This window comes from Saccopteryx bilineata, chromosome X (genome assembly GCF_036850765.1).
Source record: "Saccopteryx bilineata isolate mSacBil1 chromosome X, mSacBil1_pri_phased_curated, whole genome shotgun sequence".
Taxonomy (NCBI): Eukaryota; Metazoa; Chordata; class Mammalia; order Chiroptera; family Emballonuridae; genus Saccopteryx; species Saccopteryx bilineata.
The window spans coordinates 48576768-48600931 of NC_089502.1; positions in this window are offsets into that span (position 1 = coordinate 48576768).

Here is a 24164-nt window from a genome sequence, read left to right on the forward strand (position 1 = left end):
TCAGAGAAATATAAGTTGCTGTAATAGCCAGGCAGATAGCAGGCAAAATGCTCCTTAACTGTATAAAAGAGAAGTTTATTAAAACAAAGAATAATTACTCTTAGGCAGTATACATATATTTATAATGAAATTTACATAAGTGAGACAACCTTATTCTGCACTGTGTAATATGAAAGCTGAATATTGAATTAACCTAAGTCTAAGAGATATTGATAGACAATGTAATTTTACATGAATTATGTGATAAATTAAAACCGTTACCAAATTCTAATTTTAAAAGATTTAGTGAAAGTTTTCTAACTCAAAATAGATTAATTTAGTATAGAATGTTGTAGGAATTTTACTTGTGTGTCTATGGTGATCTTTTGGCTCCACTGGTAGTGTGCTTATCCTGTCCTTAGAAGCCATCTAAAGAACTGTTATGCTCTTTATTTGAATATAGGTACACTTTAGAAATTTCATTTATCTTAAAAAAGTACAGTGATTTTCAGCAAAACTTTAAACCAGAGACGCAACTGCAAGTTAATTGATATACACAAGAACCAAGTTTCTACAGCATATTTCTGGTCACAAAAACATTACCAAAGTTCTAAATAAAGACTCAAAATACTTCAAATGTTAAACTTTGAAATACATGTGGGTTATATATACATTTAAAAAAGATGAATAAAAACAAGTAAGACTATTTTTCTCATGGGCTTATTTCAGTGCAGAGTTCACAGTGGCTGGACATAAGGCAGGAACCCATCCTGGACAGCATACCCTTCCAAAACCTGCTCAGCACATGACCACACTCATTCAGACTGAGACAATGCAGCTATGCTGATTAACCTAATGTGCATATCTTTGGAATGTGAGAGTAAACCAAAATACATAGGGAAAACCTATGCCGACATGGAGCGAACATGTAAACACACTCGTCATTTTGAAATTTTTGATAATTTTTGAAAAAGCACCACATTTTCACTTTGTAGTCGTTCCCCCCAAATGATGTGGCCTTTCTGTCTCTAATTCTGTATTTTCAAAGTGCCTTGTTTGTGCGCCTGGTTTTTGTTTTAAAAATATATTTATAGAAATAATTAAAGTCTTAAAATGATTGCATTTTCTTCCAAAAATGTCACATTACTCTCAGGGTTTCTGAGCCAGAGCATCTTGATGAGGTGAATATGGACCACAAGATCATATGAAGGATTATCTCTCTTGCTATGGCTTTATAGCTCTGGGGAAGTTGCTTGAACTGTAGGCTTGTCTTAGAGTACGATATTTTGGTAACTCCTAGGCTTTGATTGATGTTGCTAGTCTTGTAAGAGCACCAAAAACATAATTCTCTTTATCAGCTGATTTTTCAATATTATAAAATATTCTCAGGCAAAAAGTACCTTTGACTACTAGTGTTAACAACATGGTTCTTATCTCTTTTGGGATTTGGGCTAAATGCTTCCTCACTTTTTTTAACATCTATGTTACCTCCGAGTATATTTTATAATAATTTTCAATAAACATTTTTAGTTGGTCTCAAAAACTGAGTTTGGTCTTAATTAACAAATTCTCAATGATAAGAAACAGACTTTTTCCATTTTAATTTTATATTCAATAATAATATATTCCATTAGTTCTTTAATCTTTTAAATTTGATCAGATTCTCTCATTTATTTTTTAAGTTGATTGAGGATAATTAAAAATACAATTGTATATAAAATATACAATGTAATGATTTGATATACATATACATTGTGGAATGATTACCAAGATTAAGATAATTAACACACCCATTACTTCACAGAATTGCCATGTCTGGTATGGTGGAAATGCTTTAAATCTATTCTCAACAGCTTTCAAGTATACAATGCTATATTAGAAGTATAATCACCATGCTGTGCATTAGGTCACCAGACCTTATTTTTCTTATAACTAAAAATTTGTACACTTTGACCAGCATCACCCAATTTCCCACTCTTCCGCCAACCCAAGGCAATCATTATTTTATTTTTTGTTTTTTTGAAGATTTAATTTATCTATTTTAGAGAGCGAGAGAGAAGGGGGGAGGAGCAGGAAGCATCAACTCCCATATGTGCCCTGACCGTGCAAGCCCAGGGCTTCAAACTGGCAACCTGAGCACTCCAGGTCAACGTTTTACCCATTGCGCCACCACAGGTCAGGCCTCTATTTTCTGCTTCTATGAAATTGGCTTAAAAAAAAGAAAAGATTCCACATTTCAGTTATACCACAGAGTATTTGTTATTCTCTGTTTGGCTTATTTTACTTAATACAGTATAATGGCTTCTAAGTCTATGGATACTGTTGTAAGTGGCAGGATTTCATTCTTTATTAAGACTGAATAATATTCAATTTAGGTCATTTTCATGTTTTGGCTATTGTTAAAAATGTTGCAACAAACATGGGTGTGGAGAATACTTATTTCTATTCTTTAAAATATGTACCAAAGAGCGAAAATGCTGGATATGCGGTCGTTCTATTTTTATTGTTTGCATAACTGCCATGTCGTTTTCCACAGTGGCGGTACCAACTGACAGCCCCGTCATCAGAGTGTGTGTTCTTTTCTGCACATCACTGATATTTGTTTTCTATGCAGCTATTCCCAGTTTTTGAGCTCCACAGGTTTTTCAGGTATTTTCCCCACTGCATCTTTGTTATACTGGACAGCTTTCCCTGAACCATTTTTTTTTGTTGTTGGTCTGTAGTTGTTATTTACTGTTTTTATTGTTTTTGTAAGAGATTTCCTGGCCCTCTATCTTGATGTCACCTCAACATAGGCCTGCTCATTATTTCTTGGAGTCTGCACATATTTTCCAACTTGTTTGTGAACACTTTAAAGTAAATGCTACTAGTTTATGTTTGTATCTGATAATTTCAATATATGATGCTTCTGTTAATCTTTCTCTCTGACATTTGATTTTTGGTGGTTCTGCTTTATGGTGTCCTATTACCTGTGTGAGAGTTTAGTGATATTTGAAGTCTACTAATTTTTTGTAAGAATTTAATCATGGGATTTTTCTTCTGGGGGCATAGTCTGGCACTGAGATTAGTTACCTCAAGGAGGGATTTTAATATTAGATGCATGAAGGTAGAGTCGTTTCCGTATGTTTTAAAATTAATTTTAGTAGCAATATTTTGCTGAGCAATAGAAGCTTTGCACAGAAGAGTATAAATTGTAGAATGGCGTTTACATACAAAATAATCAATTTTTAAAAATCAGAATATTGATGTTCCTCTGTGAGAGTAGAGGTGACATTAAATGAGAAGGCAGATTAAGGAAATTTATGGGCTGATTATAAGATCTGTATTAATTTGATCATATGCCTTTGTTAGAACCCAGTAAATGTCCTTTAAGATTTGTTCATTTCATAATATGTAAATTTTGGATATTTTTAAAAACTATAAATTAATATCTAAACCTATATAAAAATATAAATGCAGAAGTATTTTAAAAAGTATGTTGGTGGCACAATTTATTTTTAAATTTATCAAAAAGTAAGGATGATATAGATGAGAAGATAAGTATGTGTAGAAAAAATTATAATTCCTTGTTAATGATAAAATCATGATGGATATATAAATGTTCACTAGAAGAGCTTTTACATTTTGCTTTTATGTTTCAAAATTTTCATAATAAGTGTTGGAAATACTTTTTAAAGTGTAGATTTAGGCCTGACCTGTGGTGGCGCAGTGGATGGAGTGTTGACTTGGAACACTGAGGTTACTGGTTTGAATCCCTGGACTTGCCTGGTCAGGGAACATATGGTAGTTGATGTTTCCTGCTCCTCCCCACTTCTCTCTCTCTCTCTTTCCTCTCTAAAATGAATAAATAAAATCTTTTAAAAAATAAAGTGTAGATTTATTATGTTTAGATCCAATTTCTATAAATTCAGGCTGTAAATCTTACAAGCCAATTTGTTGGTGGTTATAATTTTGGGGGATATTTTTCTCATTTTCTTTGTTCAGAATCATGATATAAAGTTATCTTTGCTATCCTCTGAGTGGTAATGGGGTTCCTTTGTACTTTGCCATTACTTTTAGGTTATAATTTTTTAGGTGTATAGTAGTATAGAATTAGAGCCTGTAATGAGATCGACCACTCTTTGCATAGTCCTTAACATTGTTAGGTGAGCAAATTAAATGCCCCATATGATATTTGGGATATGTTTTAAGTTTTAAAAAATCATTTTTTAAAACCGAAATTCAAATTTAATTGGGCATTCTGTATTTTATCTAGCAACTCTGACCATGTTGAAATCTGTATACTGCTCTTTGTATCACCTGAAGCCATTAAAACTGAAGCACTAATCAATGTTGTAAGCCACTTTAGTCCTCTATAGAGGCAGCCCTCTGGCTTCCGCACAGAAATCTTGCTCCTCATATTCTTTGCTATCTCATCATTTTGATCCTAATAGACATTTCATTTGCTTAAATATCTTGGCTACTGTGAATAATATTATAAGGAACTTGGGAATCCAGATATCAAGCTGAGATCCAGATTTCAATTCCTTTGGACATATATCTAGGTGCGGGATTGCTAAATGGAATGATAGTTATATTTTTAGCTTTTTTCAAGACCCTCAATACGGCTTTACACAACGGCAGTAATAATTTACATTTCCACTAAGAGTGTACAGTTCTTTTTCTCCATATCCTCACCAATATTTTTTATATATATTTTTTATAATAGCCATCTTAACAGGTGTGAAGTAATATCTAATGGTTAGTGATGTTGAACACATTTCCAAATACCTATTGACTATTTTTATATCTTCTTTGGGAAAACGTTTATTTGGTTACTCTGCCCATTTTTAAATCAAATTGATTGTTTTACAAGGGCTTTTGCTACTGATTTCTGTGAGTTCCTTATGTAAACCCACTAAGAAAGGCTCCTGGTGGCTAATTGGGCTCAATTTTTAAAAAAGAGAGCCCAGCAGTTATTTCTATACAGGGATTTTTCACACAAACTGCACTTCAGAGAGAAACCTGCATTGAACTGCTTGCCTCTTCTCTGAATTGCCTGCCTGCACTGTTTCTGCCATCTTAGCCAGGAGTTCCGGAAGTCATATTTCAACCAATAGGATGGAGGCTTTCCCCATCCAATCAGAGCTGTGCTCTTTCAACCAACCGGAACAGCTATATTCTGACCAATCAGGAAAGTACTTTGCACCAATCAAACTGTGACAATTTGTTGTTTTTTCTTTTGCATGAGAACAGACCAATTGGCGGTTCAGACCAAAGGAGGTTATATAGACCTCCTTTCTATATAAGCCAACTCTCTTCAGGCTTTGGGGGCGCACTTCGTCTTTCCACTGTAGTCTGCGGACTGCTTTCGGAATGAAGCTGAAGTGACAAAAATGTCTCACTGGAGCTGAGCAGAACAGTGCGGGCCAGAACTGATTGGCCTGGAATGAAGCAGACAGCGGAGTGGACAGAGCAGCTCAAGGCAAAGCAGAGTAACCAGAAGTAGAGCAGAGCCGTCTAGGAGGAAAAAGGCCTGGCCCCAAGGCTGCCTCTCAGCCTTGTATGGCGCCGTAGCACAAGTAAGTTCCATAGCCACGCTGTTTTCATAACTGTGCTATACGACAACTGAGCTATTTTGCATTAAGGTTTGCTTCTTTACCAAGTCCCAAATTGGCCGATTCCCGTTGGTGCCAATGACTACGGGCTTACTCATATATTTAGATAGTAACCCTTACTAATGGCGAATAGATGAAATAGAATAGAAAGCACAGAAATAAATACGCACATACACAGTCAACTACTCTTCAACAGAGTTCCAGAGAATAGGCCATGGAGATAGGATAATTTCAGGAATAAAATAGTGTTTTGACACCAGATAGTCAAATAAAAAAGAATAAAATTGATGCTTATCTCACAATATACATGAAAGTCAACTCAAAATTGTTTAAACACTTAAATATAATACTTGAAACCGTCAAACTTATAGAATGAAACATAGGGGAAAGGTCCAAAACATTGACTTTAGTAGTGATTTCTTAAGTATGACACAAAAGCACAGGCAAAAATAAGCAAATGAAACTACTTAAAGCTAAAAAAAAACCCCGCAGAGTAAGTGACACACAAAAAAGTAAAGGCTACCTCCTGAATGGGTAAAATTTCTTCTTTGGAAGAACATTTTAATTTGTTAATTTATATTTTTATTGATTAAGAGATTAACTATATTATTTATTTTCTGTTTTCTCACATTTTGCATTTTACGGCTTCCAAGAAATTGTGCATTTTTATTATTTGTTGAATTTTATGACAGTGAATTTCTTTTTAACAGGTGTGGGGACTACAGTGACATTTTTTTTTTTACTTCCTAATATTGGCGATTTGTGTCTTCCTTCTTTCTTCTTTGTCAGTCTTCATTGTGTTTATCAATTTTATACTTTTTTTTCTCCAAAGGACCAGGGCTTTGTTTCATGGATTTTCCTGTTTTAATTTCATTGATTTTTATTTTATTATTTTCCTTATTCTGATTTATTTTTATTAATTTTTTTCTATTATTTTTCTAGGCCTGAGTTAATGATTTATTTAGACTGTTATTTTGGCACTTTATTGGTAAGTGTTCAGTCTTTAGTTTTATCATGCAGGTTCTGGATGATTTTTCTGGGCTTTTCTTTGAATAGCATTTTAATTTTCATAACCTTTGCAAGATTCCTTTGTTCTGCTCAGTTTGTCTAATGTCATTGGGGTTCCTATTTGTCCCTGATGGTGCTGCCTAAAGAGACAAATGTAGTTTCATCAAGCTGGCCACTTGATGTGTCCAAGTGAGAGTAAAGAGTCCCAGTGCACTGGGATGAGGAGTCTTGCCTGGCAATCTTGATTGTTGTTGAGGACTTTCCTATTGGTGCCCTCTAGCTGCCTTGATATTTCTAGGTTAAGGAGAGCAATATCAGAGCAATAAGGACAGAAGGATTTTCTGAGAATAGATGCCCACTATATCTTGATTCCTCTTGCTAGTTGCACTTGTCTATAGCCTCATCTCTTGGACGGTGAAAGAGAATATCAAGCTTTCTAGGATTTCCCTGGCTGATTGCTTGTTTTGTGGATAGTAAAGATTATATCCAAGCTTAGATCACTTGTTGTGTCTACTTAATTATGAAAAAAAAATGAACACTCCAACTTCAAAATTCATAATACAATCATCTTTGCCATATTGAGATTCACTTTTCATGGTCTCACTGTATCGTGGATTTTTAAATTGTATATATTTAATTTTGTAACATGGATTTTTCACTATATCACAGGATTTTGCTATATATAGGTATTTTTATATATTTATTATTTTAATTATTTTTGTGGTAAAATAAGCATTTTCTAGCCTAAAAAACTGAAAACAATATAAAAATATTAACTGAAACATCATCATTCAGGTTGTAGTATATTCACTGGTGAGTACCCATATAGAATTGTATATGTTGTTAAAATGACATAGGTTTAAGAGTGTAGAAAGTGTTTAAGAATATAAGAAGTGTTTATAATGGTGTAGAAAAGGTATATAAGAATGTGGGGCAGGTTTATAAAGCCTTAAAATATATATAAATAAAAAAACAAATATAAGGTCGTTACTTCATGGATTTTCACCTATCGTGAGGGGTTCTAGAACCTAACTCCTGTGATAGATGAGGGACCCACTGTATCCTTTTTATGTGTTCACAGTTAAATAAAATGCAATATTTATCCATATTGTTGTTGGTTAATAATAGGAATGATGTAGTATGTAGAATAAATTTTAATGGCATAATTGAACAGTTTAATAAATATGTTTATTCATTTATTTATAGAAGCATTAAAGGTTGTATGGGCTTATGTAATATGTTCAATTATGTGTATTGAATTATATGGTGTGTAATGATAAACTAGCTAGGTCATGGCACCCATATTTGTCACCAAATATTATTCTAGATGTACATATATAAAGTTATTTTTTAGAAAACATTAATGTTTTAATCAACAGACTTTGATTAAAGTATATTACCTTTAATGATGTTGGTAAACTTTATTCAATCAGTTAAAGAAGGCTTTAATACAGAAATATTGATCTCTTCAGAGGAGAAGGATTCTTTCGCAGACCACCTTCTGACTCCAACTGCAGTTCTTCCTGGGTCTCCAGACTGCTGCCTCACTGCAGATTTTGGATTTGCCAACCTCCACAAAAAGGTGAGCTAAGTCCTTAAATTTCCAATACATAAGAGAAGTTGTATACTGTTGTATAATTTAAAAACTTAAAGATTCATGAAATCCTTGTGACATATCCCTTTGATATTAAGACATTAGTAACAATTAGTAAAGTGGCAATAGCTTTTTCATGTTTAACTTCAAACAGTTCTATCTGATGTCAAGAGATGATAGTGAACATACTTCTTATATCTAGTTTTGCAACCTTGGAATAGATTGAAATTATAGATGATTTAGTAGTGGAATTTACATTTTACTTATCACGGAACTATCTTTTCAGTTGTCAGTATTTGAAACGATGAAACACTATTATAAGGAATATGTAACTGAAACTCAGAAAAATTGTGAATACAGTTGTCCCTCGCCATATTGTGGGTCACTTTTTAAGATCTCACTGTACCACTGATTTTTAAATTGTATATATCTAATATTTTATCGTGGATTTTTCACTATATCATGAGATTTTGCAGTATATAGGTATTTTAAAATATGATCTTATTTTTTTTAGGTAAAATAAGCATTTTCTAGCCTAAAAAATAGAAAACAACATAAAAATATTAAAAAATATTAATTAAAACATATTAAAAGAATATTACATAGAAATAAAGCCTTAAAATATATATAAATAATAAAATAAATATAAGGTTGCTACTTCATGGATTTTCACCTGTTGTGAGGAGTTCTGGAACCTAATCCCCATGATAGACAAGGGACCACTGCATTTTTACTGGTCTTGCCACACCATCACTCTACAGATCACCAGTGAATTGATTTTTAAATATATGATTCTAACTATTTCTGGGCTGTAACTCTTCATTATTTTGTATCTATGTGCACTGATATATTTAAAAGAAGCTTTTAAAGCATTTATTTATCCAAGAAAATATATTAAATCAGTCATCAGTGTTTTGGATTATTGCTTCTTTCACTGTTTTTCCGAACCTGCCTTTATAAATCTTATAATTAAGAGTGTCAATTCCTTCATTGGAAAGTACTCATTTTTTATAAAATGAAATATTTATTGTCTCGACTTTTTTGTATATCATTAAGTTTTAAAGGAGTATATCATTTTGATAGTTTATCACTTCAAGATACTCTTTCTCTTAACAATAAATTTGATTTATAAAGACATTCCAATTATTAATATTTTAGCTGGTTTGATTAGGAAAAGGTTGATATAAATTTTGTATTGTGGCCCTGGCCGGTTTGCTCAGCGGTAGAGCATCGGCCTGGTGTGTGGGGGACCCGGGTTCGATTCCTGGCCAAGGCACATAGGAGAAGCGCCCATTTGCTTCTCCACCCCCCCTCCTTCCTCTCTGTCTCTCTCTTCCCCTCCCACAGCTGAGGCTCCATTGGAGCAAAGATGGCCCGGGCACTGGGATGGCTCCTTGGCCTCTGCCCCAGGCGCTAGAGTGGCTCTGGTCGCGGCAGAGCGACGCCCCGGAGGTGCAGAGCATCGCCCCCTAGTGGGCGGAGCGTTGCCCCTGGTGGGCGTGCCGGGTGGATCCTGGTCAGGCGCATGCGGGAGTCTGTCTGACTGTTTATCCTCGTCTCCAGCTTCAGGAAAATACAAAAAAAAAAAGTTTGTATTGGTGAAAACTGATACCATTCCCAAAACTATGTTATTTTGGTTACCTAGGTAGCTCAACTACATTAGTTCTTCAAATATGATGTCTTTTTAAAATGAATATGTAATAATTGGCAAAGTATCAATTTATTTGATGAAACTACCAAGTCAATTGGCATGAACTAGTCTACATTTAAAATGGAGATTGTCCCCTGGCTGGTTAGCTCAGTGGTAGAACATTGGCCTGGTGTGTGAATGTCCTGGCTTCAATTACTGGCCAGAGTACACATTAGAAACACACTTCTACTTCTCCACCCCTTTTCTTCTTGATATTCATATTCTCTCTCCCTCTCCCTCTCCCTCTCCCTCCCTCCCTCCCTCCCTCTCTTCTTCTGCAGCACTGGCTAGATTTGAATGAGTTGCCCCTGGGGTGCTGAAAATGGCTCCATGCCCTCTGCCTCAGGTTCTAAAAAGAGATTGGTTGCTGAGCAACAGAGCATGACCCAAATGGGCAGAGCATTGCCTTGTAGGGGGCTTGCCAGGTACATGCAGGAGTCTGTGTCTGCCTCTTTTCCTCTTAATAAAAAAAATGGAGGTTGTATGTTTTTCAGAGACATCATAACTCAACTAATCATATATTTATATTTGTAATGGTTTATTTCATTACATAATTGTAAAAATGTTGACTATGTTCATCATAAGCACAATTTTTTTCATATACATAAAATACCTGTTCAAAAGCCCAAGCATATTTTATGGATTTAAAAATGTCTTTTTATTTAAAATAAGGAAGCTTCAGAAAACATTCAAAATTCTTACTATATCTTATAAAACTTTTTAATTGATATCACATACAAATTTATAAAATTGTTAAATATATAAACAAAACTTAAAGGTGTTTTATTCTCACTTTAAAAAAAGTTAGACTTTATATAGCAGACAGTTTGCACACTAATTCTTCACTCTGAAATGTTTAATTAAATGGGAAATTAATTATTGTCTTGTCTTTCCTTTGTAATTTTTTTCTTTTTTCTTTCCTTTGTAATTTTTAAATTTAACCAGATAATTCTAGTTTCTAAGGACCTATCTCTACAGCAGAATTCCAGAGAATTTATGTAAAACAATTAGTATTATAAGAAAATGTCAATTGTGTTCTGTACAAAATAATTTATTCATCCAAAGGCCATCAGTGGATGTTAAGAAAAATAGATGAAATTCTAATGGAGATTGTATGTTTGAAGGATGCTAAAACTTTTCTCCACATTTTGGTCATAAGGGGGAAAATATATTTTTACAATGCAAGGACAAGGTGACCTCCACCTGAGTAATCTGATCAAACACCGTATCACTAAGAATGGAACAATCAGATATATCAGACATGATGTGCTTCCTGATAATGTGCACACTGTTACGCAGTATTGGGTACAGAGATTTGCATATGCTGCACTTGGTAAAAGTACTGAACTTCAATCAAATCCAGTTACATGATATAGTGATTAAAGAATCTAATAACTAATTATTTATATTTATTATTTATACACTTACAAAGAATCTTGTTAAAATGCAAATTCTGATTCAGTAAGTCTGGAGTGGGGTCAGTATTCTCCCCTTCTAACATGTTGCTAAGTGTGAGGATGATATTACCTTCCTACAACACATTAAGTAACAGATATGAAAAGATGAGTGAAATAAAACAGATAACTTCAAGACATTCTATTTTACAATATAACCAGTCTAGTCTCATCAGATACTGAATGGCATGAAAACAAATGCGAAGAAATTGTTCAGAACCACATTATTTTAATTACTGTATATTTGTAAGGTATTTTGAAATCAAGAAGTGTTAGGTCTCCAGTAGGGGTTGGGAGGGCAGGTGTGCACAGCCCTGTACAGACCTGGGATCTCAGTTGCATGCAGCATGTAGAGCAGCCTCGGCTCTGGAGTCAGCGGCCTGAACAGGGTTTGGGGAGGGGGTTGGTATCCCTCGTCTCAGGGAGAGGAATGACAGCTCTTTGGGAGAGGTGGGGACAGAGCAGTGTCTCTCTTTTCCTGGTCCACAGCCACTGTGTTTCCTCAGTGACAAAAGATGCTGATGTCCTCTGCTGCTCAGGCCACTGGGGTTCTTTCTCTTCCACAAACACTATGGGGTACTTTATTTGAAATCTTCAGGGAGTCTACATGGATCCGACTGATGTTAGGTTGGGTAGGTTGGGGAGCTGGGTGAGAAAGGCAATAATTAAGTACAAATTGGTAGTTACAAAATAGTGATGGGGATGTAGAGTACAGCATAGGAAATACAGTCTGTAATATTATAATAACTATGGTGCCAAATGGATACTTGAATTATCAAGGGCATTACTTTGTAAATTACATAATTGTCTAACCACTATGGTGAATAGCTGAGACTGATATAAAACAATATTGAATGTAAACTGTAAATGAAAAATTAAAAAATAAAAATTTAAAAATACTTGAAAAAGAAAACTTCAGGGTGACTACAATTCTCACAGGAGCCATTGAAGTCACCAGAGCAAGCTGACTGCCAGTGGTCCTCTGATCCTCCACAGAACAGGTTTCTGGGGACTATGACAGATAGCGAGGCCTGTGAGGCTGATATTGAAAGCACTCACCCTTCTTTATTCTTAGTGAACTCCAGAAGGGTGAGTAATATCAGCCTCATGGTTCAGCGTCATTGTCCTTTCCAGTAGTCTGCTGATAACCCAAGTAATCCTTTCCATGGGGTTATGCTCCTCCATTTCCTATTCCACTTTGTTGCTGTAGGTTCTTATTTAGACACTTGAGCCCTTCCAGGGTTATTTTCATTTGTAGATAGATGTCTAATTGTTTTTTTTTTTTTGTTTTGTGGGGAAACTAAGGACATTATCTCCTACTCTGCCACCTTGCTAATGTTAATGGTCCTCCTCCTCCTAGTTTGTATTTCCTCTTTTCTTATTCTTAGTTTAGGCTCAAATTGTTCTTCTTTTCCTGGTATTCGAATATAGAGTATTAGTTTAATGATTTTTTCCATTTTTTATTATATGTATTTAAAATGATCTATTTCTCTCTAAGAATGGACTTCACTGCATCCCACAAATTTTGATATATTTATTGCAATTTTCATTTAATTCAGAGTATTTTTAAATATTTTTCTTAAGGCTCTATTTTGTACCTTTGCTTATTTAGTGGTATGTTACTTAATTTTCACAAATGCTGCAATTTTTCTGTTAGTATTTCACATTTAATTTGATGACTTATTGAAGATGGCTAATTTTGCACCATAACTGCAGAGTTGGATATTTGCACAAGAGGAGTTATGACTCCCAAAGCCATAAAGTATTTACTACCTGAGACTTTATAGAACATGTTTGCTGATTTCTGTTATATCATTACTCAGAAAGGAAATATATAGTAAAAAAAATTAAATACTATTTCACATCCCATATTAAAAAAAAACAAAAAACCTGACCATATCATGTGACAGTGAGGATATAGAGCAAATGGAACCATAAGGTTCTAGTGATGAAAATGTTAAGTGGTGCAGTTGTTTTGGAAAACAGATTGTTCACTTTTTTCTTTTAGTTTTATTTTGAAATAATTTAAAGCTTAATGGAAATTTGCATAATTGTACAGTGTTACTGTGTACACTTCATCCAGTTTTCACTAATGGTAACATTTAAAAAATCATAGAACATTATCAAAGCCAGGACACTGAAATTCGTACAATGCTGATAACTGCAAACCTTAATTAGATTTTACCAGTTTCCTGTGTTGCTGCTGTGTACAGGGATAGATGGCATAATAAAATTATTTCCATGTATTCAAAATAAATAATAATACCAGGATTTTGTTGGATATTTGGGAGGGGTAGATTTTTAATGTTCCTCTTTTATCCTCATGACTGGAATGGAAGCTTAAGAAAAAAGTGGTATTTTTCACTAGCTAAATCTTGAACAATTTTGAGAAACAGGCAATTTTATTCCACATGTGCATGTCCTTATTGATGCATGTAAAGATTTTGGGGCCAGCCAATCACAATAAGTTTCCAAGCTTTTTTTCACCTTTACTGAAAAGTTTTGAAGAGTTCTTAGTCCCACTGGTGCCCAAGTAAAGTTGTGAGACACCAAGCGGTTTCATGGTCTTCAGCTCTGTGATGCTTCACTCTTCATACATATTTGGAAATAAAACATTTAAGTGTTTGAAATCATTTTTGAAACCTGTTTGTATACTTGAGAGTTCTTCAAAAAGGTTGATTTTATATAAAGTGTGTGGTCATCTCATCACTCAAGGTAATGAGGATTTAAATTCTTAGTCTTTTTCTATACTTACAAACACACAAAGAGAGAAACAAACACATTGCATGTTTATATGTACATATATACTTTGTTTTGTTTCCCTTTACCTTTTTTCAAAAAATGGATAATTTACATGTCATTTAAATTTTTTTTTCACAGTGTGAATCATTTCATGTTAATGCATGTCTATGCCATCAAAGTTAAGTGCTAGTTTTTTTTACTATTATTGAAAATATCTCTTGGCCTGACCTGTGGTGATGCAGTGGGCAAAACGTCGATTGGAACGCTGAAGTTGCTGGTTCGAAACCCTGGGCTTGCCAGGTCAAGACACATATGGGAGTTGATGCTTCCTGCTCTCCCCCTTTCTCTCGCTCACTTTCTACCTCTGTCCTCTCTAAAATGAATAAATTAAGTGTTAAAAATTAAAAAAAGAAAGTATCTTTTTAACTTATTCCATTATGTTGCAAATTTGTTTCTAATTTTTCACGATTATAATTAAATTTTTTAAAATTATTTTGTATATTTTACCTTTATAATTTATCAAGTATTTTCCTTATGATTAATTTCTCAAAGTAACATTCCTGGGTTAAGCAGTACATTTTATTTATTTTTTATTCTTCCTGTAAGAACACCTTTGAAAAGACTCACCCATTTTGTAGTCACTAAATTTATATAAATATAAATAGTTCAACATACAAACTTTCAGCAATACTACTTTTTAAAATTTATTTGGTGGGAAAAAATCATACCGAATGTTGTTTTGTATTCACACTGATGAATACTATGAAAGCTAGTCAAATTTTTATATATTTATAGTTTATTGTATGTCTTTGTTAAATTGTCCATGATATTTACTTATTTTTCTATTAAAGTGATTTACTCTTTATTGCTTTGTACGTGTTATTAGAATGACAAATATAATAAAGTCTTGCCTGCCATATATATTGCCAATTTTTTATCAGTACAAAATATGTTTCTGAAGGATTTTGTCTGCAGGTTGGGTTTATTCATACAGAAGTTTCTTATATTTACATAATCACATCTAATAAACTTAATCTTTCTGATACCTTTTCTACAATTTGCATGAATGTGCACATTCATATACAAACATATGCAAATTTATGTGGCATTTTTAATAACACTAATGTGATTAAATCCCAAATACTTAACTTCATACTTAATGTTAAAAATATTCATTTTTTCCAATGGCCAGTCACTTGTCCTAATTTGTCCTTTCTCTCACCATCAGGCCACTCCTACTTTTATTCCCCCTAATTAAACCTTATTAAATGAATTTTTGCAGAATTCTCTACACTTTCTATTCCTATTACTCTTTCAGTACAGTGACTTTAAGGATGTTTCCCTGTGTGTTTCTTCAACTTGTTTCAAACTGTAAAATAGACCTGACCAGGCAGTGGCACAGTGGATAGAGCATCAGACGGGGACCCAGAAGACCCAGGTTCGAACATGGAGGTTGCTGGCTTGAGCGTGGGCTCACCATCTTGAATGCAGGATCACTGGCTTGAGCAAAGGGCCACTGTCTCAGCTGGCTCCCTCTGACCAAGACACATATGAGAATACAATCAATGAACAATTAATGTGCTGCAACAAAGAACTGATGCTTCTTATATCTCTCCCTTTCTGTCTATCTGTATCTGTTCCTCTCTCTGACTCTGTCTCTGTAACAAAAAAAAAAAAAAAAAAGAAAGAAAATAAAACCAAACTGTAAAATATTTGGCAGAAAATATCTAAATTTCATGGTAAGTTCTAGGAAAATTTCATTATTTTCAAGGTGACTCTGAGTCCTTCAGCAATGATACGGAAACTGGACCTGTCACCACACAGTATCATAAAGTCCTTGAGACCGTTGCCATATTTCGTTTTTTCATTGTTGTGTTTATGCCTACAGGTTTATCACACTGCTTTAATTACTTGCTACTTTAAAACATACTATAATATCTAGTTGGTCAAATTTTTCTACATCAGTTTGTTTTTACAAAAAATGCTATATTATATCATGTATTAGTCTCTCCAGATAAATTTCAGAAATATTTTTCAACACGTATCATAAAGTAAGAAGTTACAAGAGATTAAAAGCACTTGTGGGCCTTGGCCGGTTGGCTCAGCGGTAGAGCGTCGGCCTGGCGTGCGGGGAACCCGGGTTCGATTCCCGGCCAGGGCACATAGGAGAAGCACCCATTTGCTTCTCCACCCCCCCTCCTTCCTCTCTGTCTCTCTCTTCCCCTCCCACAGCCAAGGCTCCATTGGAGCAGGGATGGCCTGCGTGCTGGGGATGGCTCCTTGGCCTCTGCCCCAGGTGCTAGAGTGGCTCTGGTCGCGGCAGAGCATTGCCCCCTGGTGGGGCGCGTGCGGGAGTCTGACTGTCTCTCCCCGTTTCCAGCTTCAGAAAAATACAAAAAAAAAAAAAGAAAAGGCACTTGTGATTTTGATAGATAAAAGAAACAAAGACAAATATAAAGATAATTGACATTATTAAAGTATTGAGACTTATGTAAGAAATAAAAATATTTTGTTGGCCCTGGCCAGATGGCTCAGTGGTAGAGCGTCGGCCTGGCGTGCGGAAGTCCTGGGTTCGATTCCCAGCCAGGGCACACAGGAGAAGCGCCCATTTGCTTCTCTACCCCTCCCCCTCTCTTTCCTCTCTGTCTCTCTCTTCCCCTCCCGCAGCCGAGGCTCCATTGGAGCAAAAGATGGCCCGGGCACTGGAGATGGCTCCTTGGCCTCTGCCTCAGGTACTAGAGTGGCTCTGGTCGCGACAGAGCGACGCCCCGGGTGGGCAGAACATCGCCCCCTGGTGGGCGTGCCGGGTGGATCCCAGTCGGGCACATGCGGGAGTCTGTCTGACTGCCTCCCCGTTTCCAGCTTCAGAAAAATACAACAAAAAAAAATTTTGTCACTTATTAACATCATATTTTATGTTATTCATAGGATTTTACATTTGTTTTAGCATTGGCCCTGAACAGTTTTTTCTTATCTTATGCTCAAATATTTTATATTTTTATTCTTTTTATAATTATGAACTAATTTCCTCATATATTTTCTAACTTATGGTTGTTGGTATATCCTAAAGTTTACCATTTATTCATTCATAACTATCTCACCTAACCCATTATTTCTAATAGTTTCTCAATTAATTTTTAAATATTTTCATAATGGATTATGAAATAATGGGTTACCATCAACTATTAACATTATTTTACCTCCTTATGTGCATTAGATTTATTTTTGTTTGCTTAATTCCATCAGCTCCACATTCTAAGCAGTGTTATAGTAGTGAAAATAGATATCTTTGTCTTGCTCGTGAAATTGGGAAAAAAATCATTTTTGTTTTACTATTAAGCATAAAGCTGGGTATCTGTGATTTTATCTCCTTATGAATCTATGTTATGCTAAAGAAGCTTTTTTTCTCTTCTTATCTATTTCACTATAGCATGTTTATCAGAAATTGATTTTGAATTCTGTAAAAAAGTTCTCAACCTCCTTCAATATAATACATTTTTTTTTACATATTAATGTCAATAATTATGCAAGTGTATAGTCTATTGCTAAATCATGATTGAATTTGTGGGTCGAAATCCATTCATGTGTTTTATATTTTATGTGAATCTAGACATTATTTGAGTAATAATATATAATTTTATAATATGCTATGAATTTACGAATATACTATGATTGTCACGTGTTACAAGATTTTTCACATCAAGATCATGCAAGATTTGTACAAGTCTTTGAAAACGTTTCTTTTACATTTATGCTATGGAAAACATTAAATATTGAAGCCATCAGACAACTATCTTACTGGGAAATAATTCTGTGATACTACCTTTTTTTTCCTTTTATATTGATCTCCTTAATTCTTTTTTACTTTTTATTGAATTTATTGGGGTGACACTAGTTAAAAAAATATATACAAGTTTCAGGTGCACAATTCCATAACACTTCATCTGTATACTATATTGTGTGTTCACCACTGTAAGTTGGTCTATTTGATTTTTAAAAGACATATATCTTAAAAATTATATGGCTATGTAATGTATATGTATTTCTATAAATATATATTTATAAAATATGTATGTATCTTAGAAAAATTAGATTGAAAATTTTTATGTATAAACATAAATTTTCACACCTTCAACTAAGGTTCTGAGATACCTCATCTCTGGTTATCGTCATGCCACATTTTCATCTTTATCCGGCAGAACTTTGAATGCTTCCTACTCATAACTACCCTCTACTCCTTCAAATAGTGGAGTTTAGTGCTGGCTTCCTGAATGCTCCTTTAACTGGTTTCAAAGTGTAAAATATCCAGCAGGAATTATCCAGGTACTGTGGAGTATAGTCAACTCTATGCATTTCACTTTTTTTTTTAAATTTTTTTTATTTATTCATTTTAGAGAGGAGGGAGAGAGAGACAGAGGGAGAGAGAGAGAGGAGAGACAGAGAGAGAGAAGGGGGGGAGGAGCTGGAAACATCAACTCCCATATGTGCCTTGACCAGGCAAGCCCAGGGTTTCGAACCGGCGACCTCAGCATTTCCAGGTTGACGCTTTATCCACTGCGCCACCATAGGTCAGGCGCATTTCACTTTCTCTAAGTTGGCAAAGTCCCATTACCACGCTATCAATTTTTGCTTCTCTAGTTCACTCTGCTTCTTTTTAGGAGCTGGGTTTTATATGTTTGTTTGTTTGTTTTAGCTTATGTTTTTGTTTTTGCTCTACCCCATTTCTTGGAAGTCAAAACATAAGCTTTTCTATTTTCATCTTTTTAACTCTGCAAATAAACTAATGTAGTTTGAAGTGTACGATACTCAAAGTGTTAGAAAAGATAAGTGACAAGATTTAAAAAAAAAACAACACTCCACTTTGTCAGGCCTTACATAATTTGAGAATTAAGGTTCTCATTATAGTATAATATCATGTTAATTCATTATATAATTGTGAGGAGACATTTTTCAGCCATATGTAAATAAATTAATGCTTACAAATGTACAACACTATTTTCAATAGATTCCCCTGGTGTTTTATATAAAACTAAAGAATGAAGGAAAAGAAAATTTTGTAAAAACCATTTTGATTACTTGAGGTCCTTAAAAGTTTCAAAGAACTGAATGTGTGGAAGCAATCCATTTCTCTTAGAGATGCTCTTAAATCATATTTGGCATCATCAAAAACTTGGAAGAAAATTAATGCAGGTTTTCAATGTTTCTATTATTACATACTGAAACAGACGTATTTTGAATCAAAACTGATGTTGTTTTTGCCCCCCCCCCGAAAGTAACAGTAAGGGGCAGTGCTAATGGCAGAAATGACATTCGTTATGTCACAAAGCCCGTTGTCTCAAAGCAGTTAGCAACCACTTGTTAAGGCCTGAGTAACAAAATATGAGACTTGGAGATGTACGCTAGCCCTTTTCATTGGCTGTCTGACCTCCGTTTAACCTAACTCTATTATCTTTGATTCCCAAGGTCGAGATGGCAAGCCGCAGGAAAAGGGGCGCTACTGAAGAAAGTACCAGCTCTGCAACCCAAAGTTCGCCCCAAGGGACTTCAGTCTTCTCTGACAGTACTACCGGTACAGATGAAATTCATGTCCCACAAGAGGGCAGGAAGAGGGAAGAGAAACCACCAGAAGAGCCTGAAAAGATCCTCCACCAGTGGCTGTTCGAGCACCGCTTTAAGGCCTACCCCTCAGAAGCGGAGAAGCAAATGCTGTCGGAGCAGACCAGTTTGTCCTTGCCACAGATCAATACCTGGTTCGCCAACGCCCGCAAATGCATTCTTCCGAATATGCTTGAACAGAACAGAGACAACCCCACCGATACCACCATATACCACCAGAAAGGCAAGAATGTAAATGTGATACAGCAGAGGAAAGCCAATCTACCTACACAAGCCAAGTCAGAACCCGGAAGTTCAGAGATCAAATGCCCACCTGCGAGCCCTCCGCCAATGGCTCAGGAATTAGGGGGAGAGCTGCTGAAGCAGGAGTTAGACCAAGCCCACAAGCCCGAAACCCACTCAGAGGAAAATGTCCAGATTTCTACCAGGGCGCCCTTGTCTTCTCCCGAACCAGAACCAGTATCATCAGAGGCATACGCAGACTTTAGTAATTTCTATTTGCTGGTGGATGTAGCTGTACAGAGAGCGTTTGAACTGGAGCTACAGAAGAAGCAAGAGTCCGATCCATGATTTCCATGTCTTTAAACACCCGAAACTGTCAGTCATTTGTCTGCTGTGTAAAGTCTGTTTATGTTCCATGCTAATTTGTTGTTTAAATTTAACAGAAACATTGTTACTTCTAGGGATTTTGTAAGAATCATTGCTGGCTTTTGGGACTCAGTTTTGCCAGATACTTCATTATTTCCAGATGGAAGCTACTAACTTGTCATCTTAACACTGACATAAAGATCGCAGATACTCTGCTTCCTCCTGGATTTAAAAACTTTAGACAATCAGACCCATTTACCGGAGACTAGACCTAGTGCTGAGACTTTTTCAGAAAAGACTGTTGTTAACCAGACATTTCGGTCCCAGGGCCGCTGCATATACCAAGTCACATTCATTTCTGTAGGGAAATAATAATAGGAAAAAAAATGTTGCATTAATAAACATGTTACAAATAAAGTTGAATTACTATTTTTGGTAACAGAGAAAAGTACACAATAAAGATATAAAGATTAAAATGGAAATTTTCTGCTGTTTGTTGTTAGATAATTGGTTTTAAAGAATACTTTTTATTATAATTTTCAACATTAGAGAGGAAAAGGCAAAAATCAAAAAATAAAAAGCAGAAAAACATGCAAAGATTCCCAGAGGAAACAGAACAGAGGAAGATAATTTTAAAGTAAGGGGGAAAAAATTTCAACATTTTCTGAGGAAAAAAAAATAGAATTATCCACAGCCTCTCCAACATTTGCTATTACCTGTCTTGTTAATAACAGCTAATCTAACAGGTGTGATGTGGTATCTCATTGCAGTTTTGATTTGCATTTCTCTAATAACTAAAGAAGATGAGCATCTTTTCATATATCTGTTGGCCATTTGTATTTCTTCCTGGAAGAAGTGTCTGTTCATGTCCTCTTCCCATTTTTTTATTGGATTGTTTGTTTGTTTATTGTTGAGTTTTATGAGTTCTTTGTATATTTTGAATATTAGGCCCTTATCTGAGCTGTTGTTTGAAACTATCATTTCCCATTTAGTTGGCTGTCTGTTTATTTTGTTATCAGTTTCTCTTGCTGAGCAAAAACTTCTTAGTCTGATGTAGTCCCATTCATTAATTTTTGCCTTCACTTCTCTTGCCTTTGGAGTCAAATTCATGGAAACAACCAAAAAGCCCATCAATAGATGACTGGATAAAGAAGATGTGGCACATATACACTATGGAATACTACTCAGCCATAAGAAATGATGACATCAGATCATTTACCCCAAAATAGTGGGATCTTGATAACATTATATGAAGTGAAATAAGTAAATCAGAAAAAACCAGGAACTGCATTATTCCATACGTAGGTGGGACATAAAAGTGAGACTAAGAGACATTGATAAGAGTGTAAGCCCTGGCGGGTTGGCTCAGCGGTAGAGCGTCGGCCTAGCGTGCGGAGGACCCGGGTTCGATTCCCGGCCAGGGCACACAGGAGAAGCGCCCATTTGCTTCTCCACCCCTCCGCCGCGCCTTCCTCTCTGTCTCTCTCTTCCCCTCCCGCAGCCGAGGCTCCATTGGAGCAAAGATGGCCCGGGCGCTGGGGATGGCTCCTTTGCCTCTGCCCCAGGCGCTAGAGTGGCTCTGGTCGCAACATGGCGACGCCCAGGATGGGCAGAGCATCGCCCCCTGGTGGGCAGAGCATCGCCCCTGGTGGGCGTGCCGGGTGGATCCTGGTCGGGCGCATACGGGAGTCTGTCTGACTGTCTCTCCCTGTTTCCAGCTTCAGAAAAATGCAAAAAAAAAAAAAAAAAAAAAAAAAAAAGAGTGTGGGTGTGGTGGTTACCGGGGAGGGGGGAGGGGGGAGAGGGAGAGGGAAAGGAGGAGGGGGAGGGGCACAAAGAAAACTAGATAGAAGGTGACAGAGGACAATCTGACTTTGGGTGATGGGTATGCAACATAACTGAATGACAAGATAACTTGGACATGTTATCTTTGAATATATGTATCCTGATTTATTGATGTCACCCCATTAAAAAAATAAAATTATTTAAAAAAAAGTAGAATTAAATAATCATTGTTTTTTGTTGTTTTGGTTTGGTTTTACCTTTTTAGTATACTTATTACTATATTTTTTGTATTTGGATCAGTAGAGGTGGTGGTGGGAATGGTAAAACTTCAGGCAGCTCCCACATTGAGATAATCCCATTGTCCTATAGAGATGAATCTTCCCACTGCCTCAAGTACAGGCAGATTTTCAATACAACAAAAGCTATTGTTCCTGAAAGCTATAATTTAGCTGCTTTGATCTTAGCGAGCTAAAATCTGAGGAATCTGGACCTGCAAATTGGACACTGGCCTCAGATTCTGCTCCTGCCCCATTTTTTTTAATATTGTTATCTAATTACTGGCAATTTTCAATACAGGACACCCTACCTTCTTCAAAAAATATTTTTTTTCAGAGAGAGAGAGAAAAGAGGGAGAGAGAGTGAGAAGTATGAACTCATACTTGCTTTACTTTAGTTGTTCATTCATTACTTCTCATATGTGTCTTGACCGTGAGGCTCAAGCTGAGCCAGTGACCCCTTGCTCAAGCCAGAGACTTTGAGCTCAAACCAGCGACTTTGCGCTTCAAGTCTTGAGATCATGCCAATAATGTTACGCTCAAGGTGATGACCCTACAATCGCTTACTCAAGTGCACAACCTTGGGGTTTTGAACCTGGGGCCTCGGCATTCCAGATTGACACTATCCACTGCATCACCACTGGTCAGGCTGTTTAAACATCTTAAGAAACAACCACTATCTAACATTATAATCTAATATAATTTTGCATTTTACCAGGAAGGAAACAGAGTCATGTTCCCAAACTGCTGTTCCTGAAATAGACTAAGGTAATTCAAATTTTCTAAAGTATGCATGGATTCAGGAGGATTTAGAAGAAAGAAAGGCAAAAATATTGATTATATACTTACTGGGGAAGGCTACTAAAAGTTCTATGAAGCTCCCATACCACTTATTTTCTTATTCCCTCATCTGTGCCACTTTCTCCATATGAAGGCATAAGAGGCTTTTATTCAAGAAAGCTTGTTTTATGAGTGGGGAGATATTTAACTTCAGTCTATACAATTCTAGACCTTCACTACTATTTTGTCTTCTAACTTTTTTTTTTTTGTATTTTTCTGAAGCTGGAAATGGGGAGAGACAGTCAGACAGACTCCCGCATGCGCCCGACCGGGATCCACCCGGCACGCCCACCAGGGGGCGACGCTCTGCCCACCAGGGGGCGATGCTCTGCCCCTCCCGGGCGTCGCTCTGCCGCGACCAGAGCCACTCTAGCGCCTGGGGCAGAGGCCACAGAGCCATCCCCAGCGCCCGGGCCATCTTTGCTCCAATGGAGCCTTGGCTGCGAGAGGGGAAGAGAGAGACAGGAAGGAGAGGGGGAGGGGTGGAGAAGCAGATGGGCGCTTCTCCTGTGTGTCCTGGCCGGGAATCGAACCCGGGACTTCTGCACGCCAGGCCGACACTCTACCACTGAGCCAACCGGCCAGGGCCTGTCTTCTAACTTTTTAGAAAAGATTTTAGTAATTTTAGAAGAGAGAGAGAGCTAAAGAGAGAAAGGGAGTGGGGGAGGAGCCAGCAAGAAGCATCAACTTGTAGTAGTTGCTTCTCATATGTGCCTTGGTTGGGCAAGGCTGAGGTTTCAAACTGGCGAACTCAGCGTTTCAGGTCGATACTTTATCCATGGCTCTACCGCAGGTCAGGCATGTCTTCTTTTATGTCCAAGATATTTTGGGATTCCTTAGGCCTTTCTCTTAGTGGAAAATGAACTATTATTGCAACTTTTTCTTCTGGGGTCTGAAGAAACAAGTGTTTTCTTGTCTAACTTCTAGCTTATCTCTAAGGCTGAGTGAAGTGAGATTATTGTGGAACGATGATTGCAGAACCTGTCCTAAAAGGAA